This window comes from Erythrolamprus reginae, chromosome 1, assembly GCF_031021105.1.
Source record: "Erythrolamprus reginae isolate rEryReg1 chromosome 1, rEryReg1.hap1, whole genome shotgun sequence".
Lineage (NCBI taxonomy): Eukaryota > Metazoa > Chordata > Lepidosauria > Squamata > Dipsadidae > Erythrolamprus > Erythrolamprus reginae.
This window is the reverse complement of record NC_091950.1, coordinates 322,194,197-322,209,208: the sequence shown is the minus strand read 5'-3', so window position 1 is coordinate 322,209,208 and position 15,012 is coordinate 322,194,197. Positions and strand designations below refer to the sequence as shown.

The 15,012-nt window shown below is 39.8% G+C and overlaps 1 protein-coding gene across 1 annotated transcript in view; it reads right to left on the bottom strand.

Moving 5' to 3' along the window:
- Positions 1-12,954, bottom strand: part of ESR1 (estrogen receptor 1) — a 258,921-nt gene extending 245,967 nt beyond the window's left edge. Inside the window, exons 1-2 of the mRNA XM_070733732.1 lie at positions 12,830-12,954; positions 1,384-1,491 (exon numbers count right to left, since the gene is read on the bottom strand). The gene's annotated coding sequence lies outside the window, so the exon portion shown is untranslated. The remainder of the gene's footprint in view (positions 1-1,383; positions 1,492-12,829) is intronic.
- Positions 12,955-15,012: the final 2,058 nt, after the last annotated feature.

The window sequence follows — 15,012 nt, the reverse complement described above, 5'->3', positions numbered from 1 at the left end:
AGATTTAAAATCTTACAAACATATTGTCCATACTCACATAAAATAACTTATAGGAGGCTTGACAAAAAGGCTACCTTGAAGAGCAAGTTAAAAAGCACTGATAAAAAGAATGCTACTATACCCGTTAATATTTCTAAGATAATTCTTATTAACCCACTTTTGTCCATTTTCTGCACAGGTAGGCATACAGCACTGAGCATAATCGGAGCATCATATTTATTTCTAATCAAATTACAAGATTTGCTTGGAACCTGATGAACATCAAGATAAATTACTGTAGAAATGCCAGCATCTTAAGTATTAGAGCATTGATTTCAGTTGTGGAAGTTATACATTCAAAATGAAAGTGGGGAAATAGTCAAATCACCATTGGGAGACAAGTCCCTTCTGCATTTTTGAAATCTGGACCTCAGAAAAGAGTATACTTATGACTAACATATATGAATAAATGGAGCTCAATAATTGATGAATCATAAATCAACTCCCAGATTTCATGATTTTGATCAACAAAGTCTGGCAATTTTACCTCCTGTTGCTTGTAAAGGGAGGGGAAAATGGTGTGGTGTGGTGGTGGTGGTTTTTTTGTTCAAAATTAACTCTAAAGAAAGTTATAACCATCTCTCCATCCCCATTTCCATCCTGGCAGATGCAACCAGCAAATCAGCTGCTGCTGAAGGACATTTTCCACATTTGAGTTAGGACTGCTTTGCTTACAAATCAACCAACCTACCAAACAATGAAGAATATATTCTGGAGGTGTCTGGGGAAGTCTGTAGACTGAGGAGTAGTCTGACCTTGATGGCATCATCCAAAAAGCAACAAAAAGGACCTGGTCAACAAGCTCCTTTCTTGGGAGTCTAACAGGGAATCTTTTTGATTCAAACTCAGCACATTTTTCCAAATTATCACGTTATCTAAGACTGATTTGATCTATAAGAGGAAATAATTTTGCCTCCAATTGGGAAAGTGAAAGGAAGAACACCAACAGAAAGATAAAGATAGAATATTTTGGCACTTCAAGCCTGGTAGGTCATCAGAGAAGCAATAGTTGACTAAATAGTATTCTTTTTCCCCAAGCCATCCTCTTGCATTCTTGCATCAAGAATGATGATCAATGGAATATAAGCCAGGCAGACCACAACTTCTAGGATGATGAACTAGTAGACCAACATCAAAAATATGCAACTGATTACCTTAAAATAGGTTCTTGTAGTATAAATAGATGAGCGCAACCTTGTCACAATTGTTTCAATAAATATGCTGGTCATATTCTTCAATGAATCCAGTATACTCATTATCTGTTTTGAGTCTGCCAGTTTGATTTTCCCTTACATTTAATCAACAGCAGATGTTGGAAAATAAATATAAAACTCATTTACTTACCTATCTTTTATTTGACTGTTCCTATTCCTTCGGCAATTTAAGGTGACTTACATGATAGTCTTCTCTAGATTTCGTCTTTACAACCACAATCTTGCGAAGTGAATTTTGCTGAAATATAAAAATTGACTCAATTTCAATCAGCTCCATGGTGAATTGAACAACTGAACTGGAACTTTCCCTAGTTGCAGTTCAATATTTTAATCACTGATCACTTTACATCTGTTGACAAGATTCTACAATTGACTGATCAGGAATAGCAACACATGGTAATGGTGTATCTATTCAGCTATGATTAGCTATTGCAGTCTTTAGAAAGCAGAAGGATTATATTCTGAACATTCCTGAAACCTATGAGGTGGTGGTGGTAATGCATTTATCATAAAACTCAAAAGTAACAATTGTTTTAATCAGGCCACAAATTCCAACAGTCTAAAGCAGTGTTTCCCAACCTTGGCAACTTGAAGATATCTGGACTTCAACTCCCAGAATTCCCCAGCCAGCATTCGCTGGCTGGGGAATTCTGGGAGTTGAAGTCCAAATATCTTCAAGCTGCCAAGGTTGGGAAACACTGGTCTAAAGTATCTAAAAAGTATTATTGATATCAAAGTTCTTGCATACTAAACTTTTCTTTTCTACATTCAGGATTAGCTCTATAGAGCCAGGAGGAGATTTGGCTCAGATTCCAGAATCTTCAGAATCACATTTACAGAAAACTGGAACAGGTCAATGTACAAAGAGGGCATGTACACTGATTGTGTCAATATAGCATTAGTCATACATAATGTGTGCCAGCAGACAGTCCATATTTATTACGTCTCTGTTAGAGTTTCTCAGTGAGGCCTTTTTAAGCCTAGTTCCCTCCAGATGCATTTGGATTATAATTCCCAGAATCCTAATTGTCCTATTGAATGGTACTGACTTTATACACAGTGGTACCTCTACTTACAAATTTAATTCGTTCCGTGACCAGGTTCTTAAGTAGAAAAGTTTGTAAGAAGAAGCAATTTTTCCCATAGGAATCAATGTAAAAGCAAATAATGTTTGCGATTGGGGAAACGACAGGGAGGGTGGAGGCCCTGTTTCCTCCCAGGAGATTCCTAGAGAGGCTCCACAAAGGCTTCTCCCCACCTTTTCCAGCCCTGTTTCCTCCCAGGAGATTCCTAGAGAGGCTCCACAGAGGCTTCTTCCTGCCTTTATGCTCTGTCAGGCTCTCTGGTAGAATCCTCCCAAAAATTCACAGGTACAAATTTCAGACACACACACATTTGAAAATTCAAAACAATGTTCTTTATAATGAAAAGTCACTTAAACCAAGCCCTCTTTTGGTATAGCAAAGAGCACTCGTCTCCAAACTGGGAATTTATACAAGTCCCTTATCAGTTCTGTGATACTTAGCTTGCAGCTGTGAGGCAATTCACAGTCCTTCTTTCACAAAGTGAAACACACTTAGCTCTGGTTTAGTTTCAAAGGGGAAAAATCAGCACACAAAAGGTCAAAGTCAGTGAAGCAGTCACGAAACACAACGATCAGATAATCCTCCACAATGGCCAAACCCACAGGCTGCTATTTATACCAGCCTCACTAATTACCACAGCCCCACCCAACCACAGGTGGCCTCATTTTCTTTGATAAGAATCTCTCAGTTGTTGTTGCCTATGCATCGCTCTCCTCATGCCTGGCTGTATCATTAACTCTTGTTCTGAATCCAAGGAGGAGCTAGATAATTGATCTCCTTCTGAGCTGTCTGCCACACTCTCCTGCTCCCTGTCACTCATGTCTTCTTGGTCAGAGGAGCCTTCATCAGCAGATTCCACCGGGGGCAAAACAGGCCTGCAGCATGTGGATGTCTCCCCCACATTCACAGTCCTTGGGGCAGGAGCTGGGCCAGAGCTAACCACAACACTTTACTGGTTACAGTTTCGAAGGCTCAGGTTTGTAAGTGGAAAATGGTTCTTGAGAAGAGGCAAAAAAAAAAAAATGTTGAACACCCGGTTCTTATCTAGAAAAGTTTGTAAGTAGAGGCGTTCTTACGTAGAGATACCACTGTATAAAGATTGGCTGCATTTCTTTGCTTAGAATGGGTGGCTTTTTTAAAAAAAGACGGTCACATTAGGCATCGATTATAATAGCTTTGGCAAAGATTGCTTCCTTTATGCAGCAGTGCGTTGCTCCCAGTTCAGCCCAGTTTTGTGAACTGGTAGCAGTGGGAGGCTCTGTCCACCTGCCTGAACAAACCACGCACACAGGTGAATCGGTAGGGACGGCTTTTAGAATCCACTACTGCCTCTGCAAGCAATTACATCCAACCTGCAAAAGGATTCTTTTTCATGAGCAGTCAGTCCTTGGTGCTCCCTGAGCTTCACTGTTTTTTTCTTGAAGACATTTCATTATCCAAACTAGGCAACATCATCATGAGGTTACCTGGTTCAGGTAAGGAAATTTCTGCAAGAAAACAACGAAGTTCAGAGAGCACCAAAGACCTCTCGTTTCAACCCTGAGCTACAAATGCTCTCCTTATTGATTCTTTTTCTCAGCTGAATAAGAACAAGTTAAAATTAACACTTACGTGTGGTTTCTAAGGCTCCATAAGTTCACTCAGTATGTAGTCTCTGTTTTCTTGCCTATTAACTACGTGTCAATTTCCAAGGCTAATAATAATGTGCATCTACTGGAAGCATTTCAATAAATCCATGTGTAAATTGAAGGAAAATCAAGGAGACATCAGGTTTACAATAGGGGATCTCTTCTGTTCACCTAGACCCTCTGGGCAAATTGAAATCCTGGCCTTCCCAAGCTTTGGAATCACATAGCCAATCTCCAGAGGAGAATGTCTTACTTTGCAGAAAGTTTCCCTGTATACCTGGAAGCTTTCTTGAACCCTGAAGGATTAATAACCCTTATTTATAGCCTCTTACTCCTCCCACAATTGCTTTTAAAAGATACAGTTATTATCTCATTTGTTTTGACTCCTACAGACTTCATTCACATGGTCATGTAATAGCATTTGGCAATAATAGGAAGCGTCATGCCTTTGCCTTTTCTGGATTTTATGTTTCCATTTTATGCCTCCCAGCTTATTTGCCCCTATGGTCTCCTATCCATGTACGAAGCAAATTCAACTCTGCTTCACTTCTTCTGAGATCAGCTCAAGTCCCTAAGCTGAACTTGGAACTTCTGCTCGCCTAAAAAAAATAGTGACTTTGCTCAAAATGTAACTGATAATACAACTTGAGCCTCTGTATTAAGCAATTAGCATAGCCCTAGCAATTATCTATCCTGAGTAACATCCCTGATATCCTAAAATTTATTTCTGAAAAATTATGAACAAAAGGAAGGTAGCATTTTTTGTCACATAAAATGTTCTCAAAGATACCGTATTTTTGGAGTATAAGACGTACCTTAGTTTGGGGGGAGGAAAATAAGGGGGGGGGATCTACCTACCAGGTATTCATATGGCTAGCATCCTTAATCTGGTCAGCTTCAGCACATCATTTTATCCCCTAGTTAGGGCTTAAAAAAAACCTTTTTCAGAGGGAATGAATGAAAACAAGCCTGCAAAGACTTAGCACTTGGAAAAAAACTTTTGGAGTAGCAATGAAAAAATTCTGCAAGCTGGGAAAATCATTAGCACCTTGTTAGGGCTACATTCAGAGTATAAGACACACCCAAATCTTCAGCCTCTTTTAGAGGGGGAAGGTACGCCTTATATTCTGAAAAATACAATATATACCCAGTTCACATTTCTGCCAGCCCACTGAGGTGGTCCAGACAAACTAATGATGAATATAACAATTCATTTAAGACGACAGTAACATAATCTTGCATGTATGAAAGTACATCTTCCTTCACTGGCTTTTACTTTCCCCCAAACTCTTCTGAGATATTTCTTCCCCCCACTCCTCCTGTTGTGGTTGGCTGTGGGCCAGCTCCTGCAACAGGGAATTTGGACATTGGTTTAGGAGAATCCTCAGGTTCCCAGAGACTTGTCTTATTGCCAGCGTCTTCTGATAGTGAAGATTGATTGCCAAGGTCAGACACTGGGGAAGTGGAATCAGACGGAGAGGTGGATGCCAGTCCATTAGGTAATGACCCCATCAGTGAGACGTCAGACTCAGAGGAGGATTGGTTGATAGATGCTCGTATGTGCAAGCTCATAGCTAGAAGGGACCAACTGCGCAGGTATCATAGAAGATAATGGAGAACACCTGTGGCTGAGGCAACTAGGTTAATGGGGTTGCTGATAAATTATGGGTGTTGCGGAATGTGCATGTGGGCAGTTATCCATTTGGAGAAAGACCATTGTTTTGATTTGAACTGTTCCAGGATTTACACAGACTTTTTGGATATTTCACAGTTAAGTATATCTTGTGGACTCATTGAAGGGGGTGGGGGTGGCTGTGATGCTTTCACAGCTGCCCTTATCTGTTCTGCTTGTTTTTGCCTCTTGTAGCATTCCAGGACTGTTATCTGTGTGAGAGTAATTTGGGCTCTGTTTAAAGTGCGTGCATACAGCACTATTTTTGGATAAACTGATTTTCTTTTTACTCCAAGACAGTTTGTGTGTTTGAATTTACATTCCTCTCTTAGTGAAGGGCCTGGCATAACACCTTCTAACTCTGATTTTGTTTATCAGAGCATTGTCTAGGCTACAGCTTTTCTTCCTGGCCCCCAATATCTCTTTAAAAAAAATGCTGCCTTTCTTCATGAACAACTCAAGGAGGCAAACATACAACTATTTCTTCCTTCTCCTATTTTTCCCACAGAAAAAAACCTGTGAGGTAAATTGGGCTGACAGAGAAATGACTGACCCATGATCTCCCAGTCAACTGTCATGGGTAATGTGGGACTAGAATTTAAAATCTCCTGGTTTCTAGGTCAGCACCTTAACCACTACACCAAAGTGGCTTTCTATATACCATTACAATTTCCAACAACCACAGCTTTTTTTCAATAGGCTCTTCAGGAAGGCACAACCTCATACGTACACATACATGGGCTGTAAAAGCATTATGAAGTGTTATATAGGTCTAAGTGCTATTTCAATTTCAGTTGTGCCCTTCGATATATCAGCATGGCAACACAAAGAAACAAATCACGAGCGTCATAGTTTACCACTTCGCTTTCTGCCTGGGGAAACGGCTTTATTCCTGTATGAAACCAGCAGAACCAGTGATACTACATCCCACCGCGTGCAAAATTATACAAACAAAACACGAATACTGAAGTAAAGCCTGCAACAGAATTTTAATCATTCTATAAAGTGATCATTCTCAGGTTTAGGCCTTGGGGAGAAAAAAACCTTTTTACGAGAAGTATAATCATTTTTAGTGTTGACTGCATTTGGATTCTTTAATTAATTGGTTATTAAGTCATTTTGAACTCCTAGCAACCACATTAAAGTCTTCAACAGAGAACTGGATCTTTCTGCAACATGTCCTAAATAGGGCACCTTCTCCTGGTAATCTGTGTCTCAAGAAAAAAAACAAGGGGATTGAGTTGTTCAATGAGCCATCAAGTTGCTTTCTTGGCTGTCCACAGTATTCTCAGGAGTCCCACACCAAAGTTCATACTGCTTCTTAAATTTCCATTTTAACTTTTACTGAGAGAATATCAAGACTTGCATAATTCCAAACTTTGTAAGTACAGACACTTTATAGCATTTGAACACCAATTCAAAAGCCTTTGTGGCTGCATTCTATTGAGTCCCAGTAAATTTTTGTCCCTTTTTTTTCCCCCTGAGCTTTTTTAGTTTTAGTACTAGGGCTTGCAGATACTTTACATTTTCAGCTATCAGGGTAGCCATCCGCATATCACAGTGTTTATTCCTGTAGTTTTTGTAGGAGATGACCAGCCTGGGGGAGGGGTCAACCATGCCACAAGATATCTAAGTCCAGCCCACCTTGAATTCCTGTGACTTATCTTGGACTGTTAGTAATTCAGATTCTTGTAGGGAGCTTAAGCTTGAAGCTGAGCCGGGATGGTACAGTTGTTAGAGTGCAGCACTGCAGGCTACTTCCTCTAACTGCTAGCTGTAGTTCAGCAGTTCAAATCTCACCACCAGCTCAAGATTGACTCAGCTGTCCATCCTAACAGACAGGAAGCAGCAGGTGGTAGACTTTAAGAGAAACCCTTCCACCCTTCCACCTCTCACAATACTAGACAACACAGTATCAACAGTAGAGACCTTCAAATTTCTAGGTTCTATCATATCTCAAGACCTAAAATGGTCACCTAACATCAAAAACATCATCAAAAAAGCACAACAAAGAATGTTCTTTCTGCGCCAGCTCAGGAAGCTCAAACTGCCCAAGGAGCTGCTGATTCAGTTCTACAGAGGAATCATTGAGTCTGTCATCTGCACCTCTATAACTGTCTGGTTTGGTGCTGCAACCCAACAGGACCGACACAGACTTCAGAGGATAATCAGAATTGCAGAAAAAACAATTGCTGCCAATCTGCCTTCCATTGAGGACCTGTATACTGCACGAGTCAAAAAGAGGGCGGGTAAAATATTTACTGACCCCTCGCATCCTGGACACAAATTGTTTCAACTCCTACCCTCAAAACGTCGCTACAGAGTACTGCACACCAAGACAACTAGACACAAGAACAGTTTTTTCCCGAACGCCATCACTCTACTAAACAAATAATTCCCTCAAAACTGTCAGACTTTCTACTAAATCTGCACTTCTATTCTACTAGTTTTTCTCATCATTCCTATCACCCATTTCCTCCCATGTTGACTGTATGACTGTAACTTGTTGCGTATATCCTAAGATTTTTATTAATATTGCTTCTTATATTTTATTTTATGTATATTTTATTTTATGTACGTTGAGAGCATATGCACCAAGACAAATTCCTTGTGTGTCCAATCACACTTGGCCAATAAAAATTCTATTCTATTCTATTCTATTCTTTTGAAGTGGGTAAAATGAGGACCCAAATTGTTGGGGGCAATATGCTGATTCTGTAAATTGCTTAGAGAGAGCTCTAAAAGCACTATTAAGTGGTATACAAGTCTAAATGCTATTTCTAAATCTTTATACCCATTTGAAGTGCTTGAATCTCCTGATTTCCCTGGCACTTGACAGTTTTAAAACTGTGCTTACCTTCTCCCACTCTTAACTTCCCTTAACATATATTCAGCATACAGGTTGAATAAATAAGGGGAGAATATGCAGCCTTGTTGCACTCCTTAGCCAACCTGAAACCAGTCTGTCTCACCATGTTCTGACCTGACTATGACTTCCTGATATGTATGCAAGTTTCTCGTGAGGATAATGAAATGTTCGAGGATTCTCATTGGTCTGAGCACTTTCCACAGCTTGACATGATAACACAATCAAAGACTTTTCTATAATTGATGGAGTACATACTGATTTCGGCATTGTTACTTTCAGTAAACATAATTTCAAAACACTGCAGGACATAGACAACTTGTTCAAATTATAGTGGTAGATACTATTCTAATGCCACTAAGCTGTGTATTTAAAGAGCATTCTCAAAATCTTATTTTGAGACGACAGCCTGAATTATCAGAGAGCTTTTCTATGTAAAATAGAGCCATTGGAGAAGTATTTTTTCCAACTAGTTGTTAGGATGCCATCACACAAATATAGCAGTTTGAAAAACCTTTGTAAACCGTATTGCATCCAATCAGAATTCACCCACCCCAACATTTGCACACTGGGAGAAACTGCTGTGATCCATCTTTTATTCATTAATCAACTTTGTAATGCTGCCTAATTCTAGGAAATATGTGGGATGGAGGTTTTTCAGTGGCAACACCTTGCTATGGAAAAGTCTCAGCTTAGAAATCAGGTTGATCCCTGCACTGAGGGGCTGCCCATCATCGGCACTACCGGTACATTCCTGGTGGTGGGTGTGCAGGCATCTGGTGCAGAAACGCGCCCCCGGCACAAGATTCCGCTTCTGCGCATGTTCACAGAAGTGAAATCTTCCATGAAGACATTTGCATGCACGAGATTTCGGCAATTTTCGCTGATTTCTTTGCTTCCGCGCATGCATACAGAAGCAAAAAAGCCCCAAAATTGCCAAAATCTTGCACATTCTCACAAGAGGTTTCACTTGCTGTGCATGCGCAACGGCCAAATCTCATGTGGAGACATGCAGGAATGCATCGGGGGTGCACAGCTGTGCACGCATCGCCATTTTTACTAACTAATTGGCAATCCCAGCCGTAACACCTGTGATCCACTACTGGATCCGTGTAATTTCTGCCCTTTGGAAACTTTTGAAATGTGAATTATTGCAGAGGGTCAATAGCAGGTATTACTATCCAGGATTGTTAGATGCTATTTTATGTTTGTGGTTTCATAATCTGATATGCTATTTAATCCTACGACAGATGTTTTAATACGAACTGCTTTCTTTTTTTTTATTGTTGCTCTTAATTTATTCAGAGAATCAGCTTGATTACAACAGGTATATATCTGATAAAATAAATGAGTGGAAAGAGGAAAACTGATTGATTCGTGTTTTGATGGGAACTTATCAACATATTTTGTCTATCAGGGCATTAGCACTTAAAAATTACTTTGATTGCGAGAAGACAATGGAGAAGGTAACAAATGGTAATCTGGGACACTGTAATCATTGTATATTACCCTGTTTTCCCCAAAATAAGACATCCCCTGATAATAAGCCCAATCGGGCTTTTGAGTGCATGGCAATAAGGCCAAGTGCCTATTTCAGGGTTAAAAAAAAAATCTATGACAGGGTCTTATTTTCAGGGAAACATGCAGGGGTGGTCTACTGCCAGGACAGGGGGTAACACAGTGGGATAGTGAAAATGGAGCTCCATCCCAGAGCACACAATTTGCACTGAAAGATGTTGAAAGAAAATGCCGGGCGTCTTGCATAAGCAATGCCCACAGTGTGATAGTAAAAAATTTGGTAGCCCTTCACTGGAAACATGGTATATATATGCCAGTTACCAAGCACCCAAATGTTATAATGAGACTGTCAGATGCTGGAAAAGTCATAACTGGGAAGACTAGTTATAAGTCACTTTTTTTAGTGCTGTTGCTAACTTTGAATGCTCGCTAAAGAAAACAACCAATTGTAAATCAAGGATTGTACTACATGTACAGTACTTAGAACTGATTCAGTTGATGATGGGGAAGACACTAGAAAACTATTGTCAACTGGAAGAGACATTGAGTACCCAAGTTGGCAATTAAACTTAATTGATACAATGTGGTAAAAAATAATGTGATGTGTTTAGCTATGGCTTGGTGTACAATAGCTAACAGTGGCTTTTAGGTAATGTTTAAACTCACCAATTATTTTTTTTCATTACAAAAATGGTTTAAAAAAACTAGTTTAGTGTATGCATAACTCAACTATATATAGTACTATTTACAAGAAAGGAAAAATATATTCAATTTGAATAGCAAATGTTTTCTGGCTATGTTATCTGCTCTCCTATGTTGCTTAGAGTCTCTGCAAATGAACTACTACATAAATTTAGTAAATAAATAAATGAGTCTAATTATGTTATGATACCTAGGAGGCAGGGGGTGAAATCCAGTAGGTTCTGACAGGTTCTGCAGAACCGGTAGCGGAAATTTTGAGTAGTCTGGAGAACCAGCAAATATCACCTCTAGCTGGCCCCCATGGTTGAATGGGGAATGGAGATTTTGCAATATCCATCCCCCTGGAATGGGGGTGGGAATGGAGATGTTGCAATATCCTTCCCCTTCCATGCCCACCAAGCCATACCACGCCCTCCAAGTCACGCCCACAGAACCAGTAGTAAAAAAATATGGATTTAATCACTACTAGGATGTGAATATATTTTCATAGAATTTCTATTAAGCTTCCAAGGTCACCTTATAGGGGAGATGGGAAGCATAAAAAATTAACAGATATAAATAAATAAAATGTTATATAATTATAACATTTATATGTATTATTTATGTAATATAAATAAATAAATCATTACCAGGCAAAATGAGAGATAGAGAGAACCGTAAATTTGACCAGCCATTGTGGCAGAATTTTCTGAACACTTCAAAGATTGCTAAGCTTAACCAACATGTGATAAAAACTGACCCTGGACCCATTTAATTAAGAACTGCCTAGGAAAATTATAGACAGCTATTTGATAATCTTTACAAATATAATTGAGCCTTTACCATATTTCAATCTTACAGAAATAAAGTGAGTTTTAAAGAAACTAAATTAACACAGATTCTATTTTATTCCGTGTTTTCCCTGAAGTTTTAAGATATTTTATCATTATTCCCTTGTCAATTTCTTTTTCCTTAACGATTTACAATGTATTGTCTAATAAGGAGATCGTTCCACTAAATTCCTTAGGCTTACCAACAAAGAAATATAATCTGTTTCTCCCCAAGTCTTAGAAGACATCCATTCCAACATTTAAATGTTCTGCATACCACTTAAAAGGTTTTCTGCGGGTGTGATACAATGTCAGTAATCACATTTCCAATTAATCATTTAGTCTGAATATTTATTCCAGGGAACCATTTGACGCTAGGTTGCCAAGCAATTAAGACAAAAATGAACTTTTCTATTGAGGCATTATGTGGTGAATTTGATTTTGGCTTAGCGGGGTTGTGTGGACCCAGCCATTATGGCTAGTAAACTGAAGTTTATGTTTTCCTCCGATATATGAACTGGGTCACTGAGCCATTCAAGAAAATATGCTTAAAACAAAACACAAATTAATGCCATGTATGACTGCCTCCATCAAACAAACTTCAAACTCGCCAGGTTCAAGTCAATTTGGGAGCTGGCAGATGAAAGAAATTTTTGCAATGTCGTGTTGGCCGCCGTCAGAGTTGTCTCTCAATAAGATTATTTTCAACAAGAAAGAAAAGTTGTGTCAAGCTGGAGCCTGTTGGCTTGCTAATTAGCTACGTTTCCTTTCCACACACCTGCTTAAAAAGTATATAATGCTTACTAAAGTGAAAAGTAACTTAATGATCTTTTCTCTTTAAAGGCAGTTTTATATGTGCACATGGTTTCAAAGTTGCATAATACTTGAACACCAAAGCAGTGGACTTAGTTCTGTGTTCATTCATAAATAACTGAAAAGAAAGATGGGGTTCAATGTATCATTTCCCTGAGGTGAGTTTCATAAGAGATCATGTTAGTGACGTTCTAACACCAAACTGTAATTTCCTCCCGTGGAAAAGGAAGTACTTCCCTCCCCCCCTGCATTTCCAGTGAGTACTATTCCAGAAGTCTGTTTTCTATATCAGGAAAAAATACATTCCCACAATCAACACCACAAGTGACAGAAGGGCGGAACCTGCCTGCAGCCCTTACGGAAAAGGAGTAACTGAAAATTATCCACGCAATTCCTGAGATGAACTTAAGTTACAGCCAGTTGTTTTTCAGAAAATGTACAAATACAGCAAGCCTCCTACCAGGAAAGAAAACGGTTACTTACTTTGACAGGATTGTCTGAATTGCAACCAGTCTTCTCGTGTTGAAAGAAAAACAGAATCATGAGATATTAAAATGTCTCTCCCATTGAGTGATCCCTGCCACACGTGTGCTTGTATTTTCAGCTCTGATGAGATCTGCTTGCTGGCAGCTACCAGGAGGCTGATACAACAGGAAAATGAAGACATGTCATGGATGAAAAATAAAGTACTAGCACCACCATATGCTAGAGGTTGGAAAATTGATCACAGCTCAGAAAAAAAAATACTCTGCTCATCCAATTTTCACTGTTTCTCTTTTCTTTTAAATATCTCTCTCTCTTTTTCTCTCTTTCTCTCTCCCCCCCCTCTCTCTCTCTCCCTCCCTTCCTCTCTCTCTTTCTCTCTCTCTCTCTCCCTCTCTCTCTCCCCCCCTCTCTCTCCCTTCCTTCCTCTCTCTCTCTTTCTCTCTTTCTCTCTCTCTCCCCCCCTCTCTCTCCCTTTCTCTCTCCCTCCCTCCCTCTCTCGCTCCCTCTCTCTCTCTCTCCCTCCCTCCCTTCCTCTCTCTCTTTTTCTCTCTCTCTTTCTCTCTCTCTCCCCCTCCCTCCCTTCCTCTCTCTCTCTCTCTCTCTCTCTCCCTCCCTTCCTCTCTCTCTTTTTCTCTCTCTCTTTCTCTCTCTCTCTCTCTCCCCCTCTCTCTCTCCCTCCCTCCCTCCCCTCCTCTCTCTCTCTTTCTCTCTTTCTCTCTCTCTCTCCCCCTCTCTCTCTCCCTCTCTCTCTCCCTCCCTTCCTCTCTCTCTCTTTCTCTCTCTCTCCCCCTCTCTCTCTCCCCCTCTCTCTCTCCCTCCCTCTCTCTCTCTCTCCCTCCCTTCCTCTCTCTCTTTTTCTCTGTGTATCTGTTTGTTGCAGGTAAAGGCAATACAATTTTGACAGGATTACTACCAATAATTTGCCAGGAAAATCCTAAAGTGGTCCATCTGAATTTCCCTTCCCATGGTATAACCCGGGACACTTAAAAAACCCATTAAATGGGGAGCAGGGGGGAAATGGATGCTGAAAAATGTGGATATTAGACAAACACCCAGATATTAATAAAGCTTTCTATAAGTCAATATGCCAATGCTATGTCTCCTTTGGAGGAAAAATGATTTTATAGCCATTTTATTGCCCTTTCTTCATCCTCCCCTTTTTTGCTTTCCAAGGAGTACAGCTTTGTCCAAAGTGGCATTGAAAGGATTAATTTCCTACCTACTTGTCTATGGAGATTCTGAGTCATTCAGGTCATGGTTGTCTCAGAGGTGCTTTTTTCAAGAGGCAACCAGACTTTCTTGGTTTTCTTTGAAGATGTTTTGCTTGTCATAGAAGAAGCTTCAGTCAGAGTTGAAGGAGTTGCTTGGATGAGAAGCGAAATCTTTTTTAAAAAAAGAAAGTATTTATAAGCTCTTTCCATCTATCACACAAAAGGTCCATTCCTGACCCATTTTTACCAATTTACCTGTGGAGCAGAAAGTAAGCTCACAGGTTATATTTAATAATAATAATAATAATAATAATAACAATAACAATAACAATAACAATAACAGTAACAGTAACAGTAACAGTAACAATAACAATAACAATAACAATAACAATAACAATAACAATAATTTATTAGATTTGTATGCCGCCCCTCTCCGAGGACTTGGAGTGGCTCACAACAACAATACACAATGTACATTCCCAAAATTACATTCCAATTTAAACAAGAAAGGGATGATTACAATCTGATTTTAAACTGAAAAGTCCGGTTTCTATCTTTGAAAGATCTTTTTAGCATCAGATACCTCAGGGACCGCCTTCTGCTGCACGAATCTCAGCGACCAGTTAGGTCCCACAGAGTGGGTCTTCTCCGGGTCCTGTCAACCAGACAATGTCACTTGGCGGGACCCAGAGGAAGAGCTTTCTCTGTGGCGGCCCCGGCCCTCTGGAACCAACTCCCCCCAGAGATTAGAATTGCCCCCACCCTCCTTGCCTTTCGAAAGCTGCTTAAAACCCACCTCTGCCGCCATGCATGGGGGAACTGAGATACACTTCCCCCTAGGCCTTTACAATTTTATGCATGGTATGTCTGTATGTATGATTGGTTTTTATATAATAGGTTTTTAACTGTTTTTAGTATTGGATTTTGTTATATAATGTTTTACTGCTGTTGTTAGCCGCCCCGAGTCTG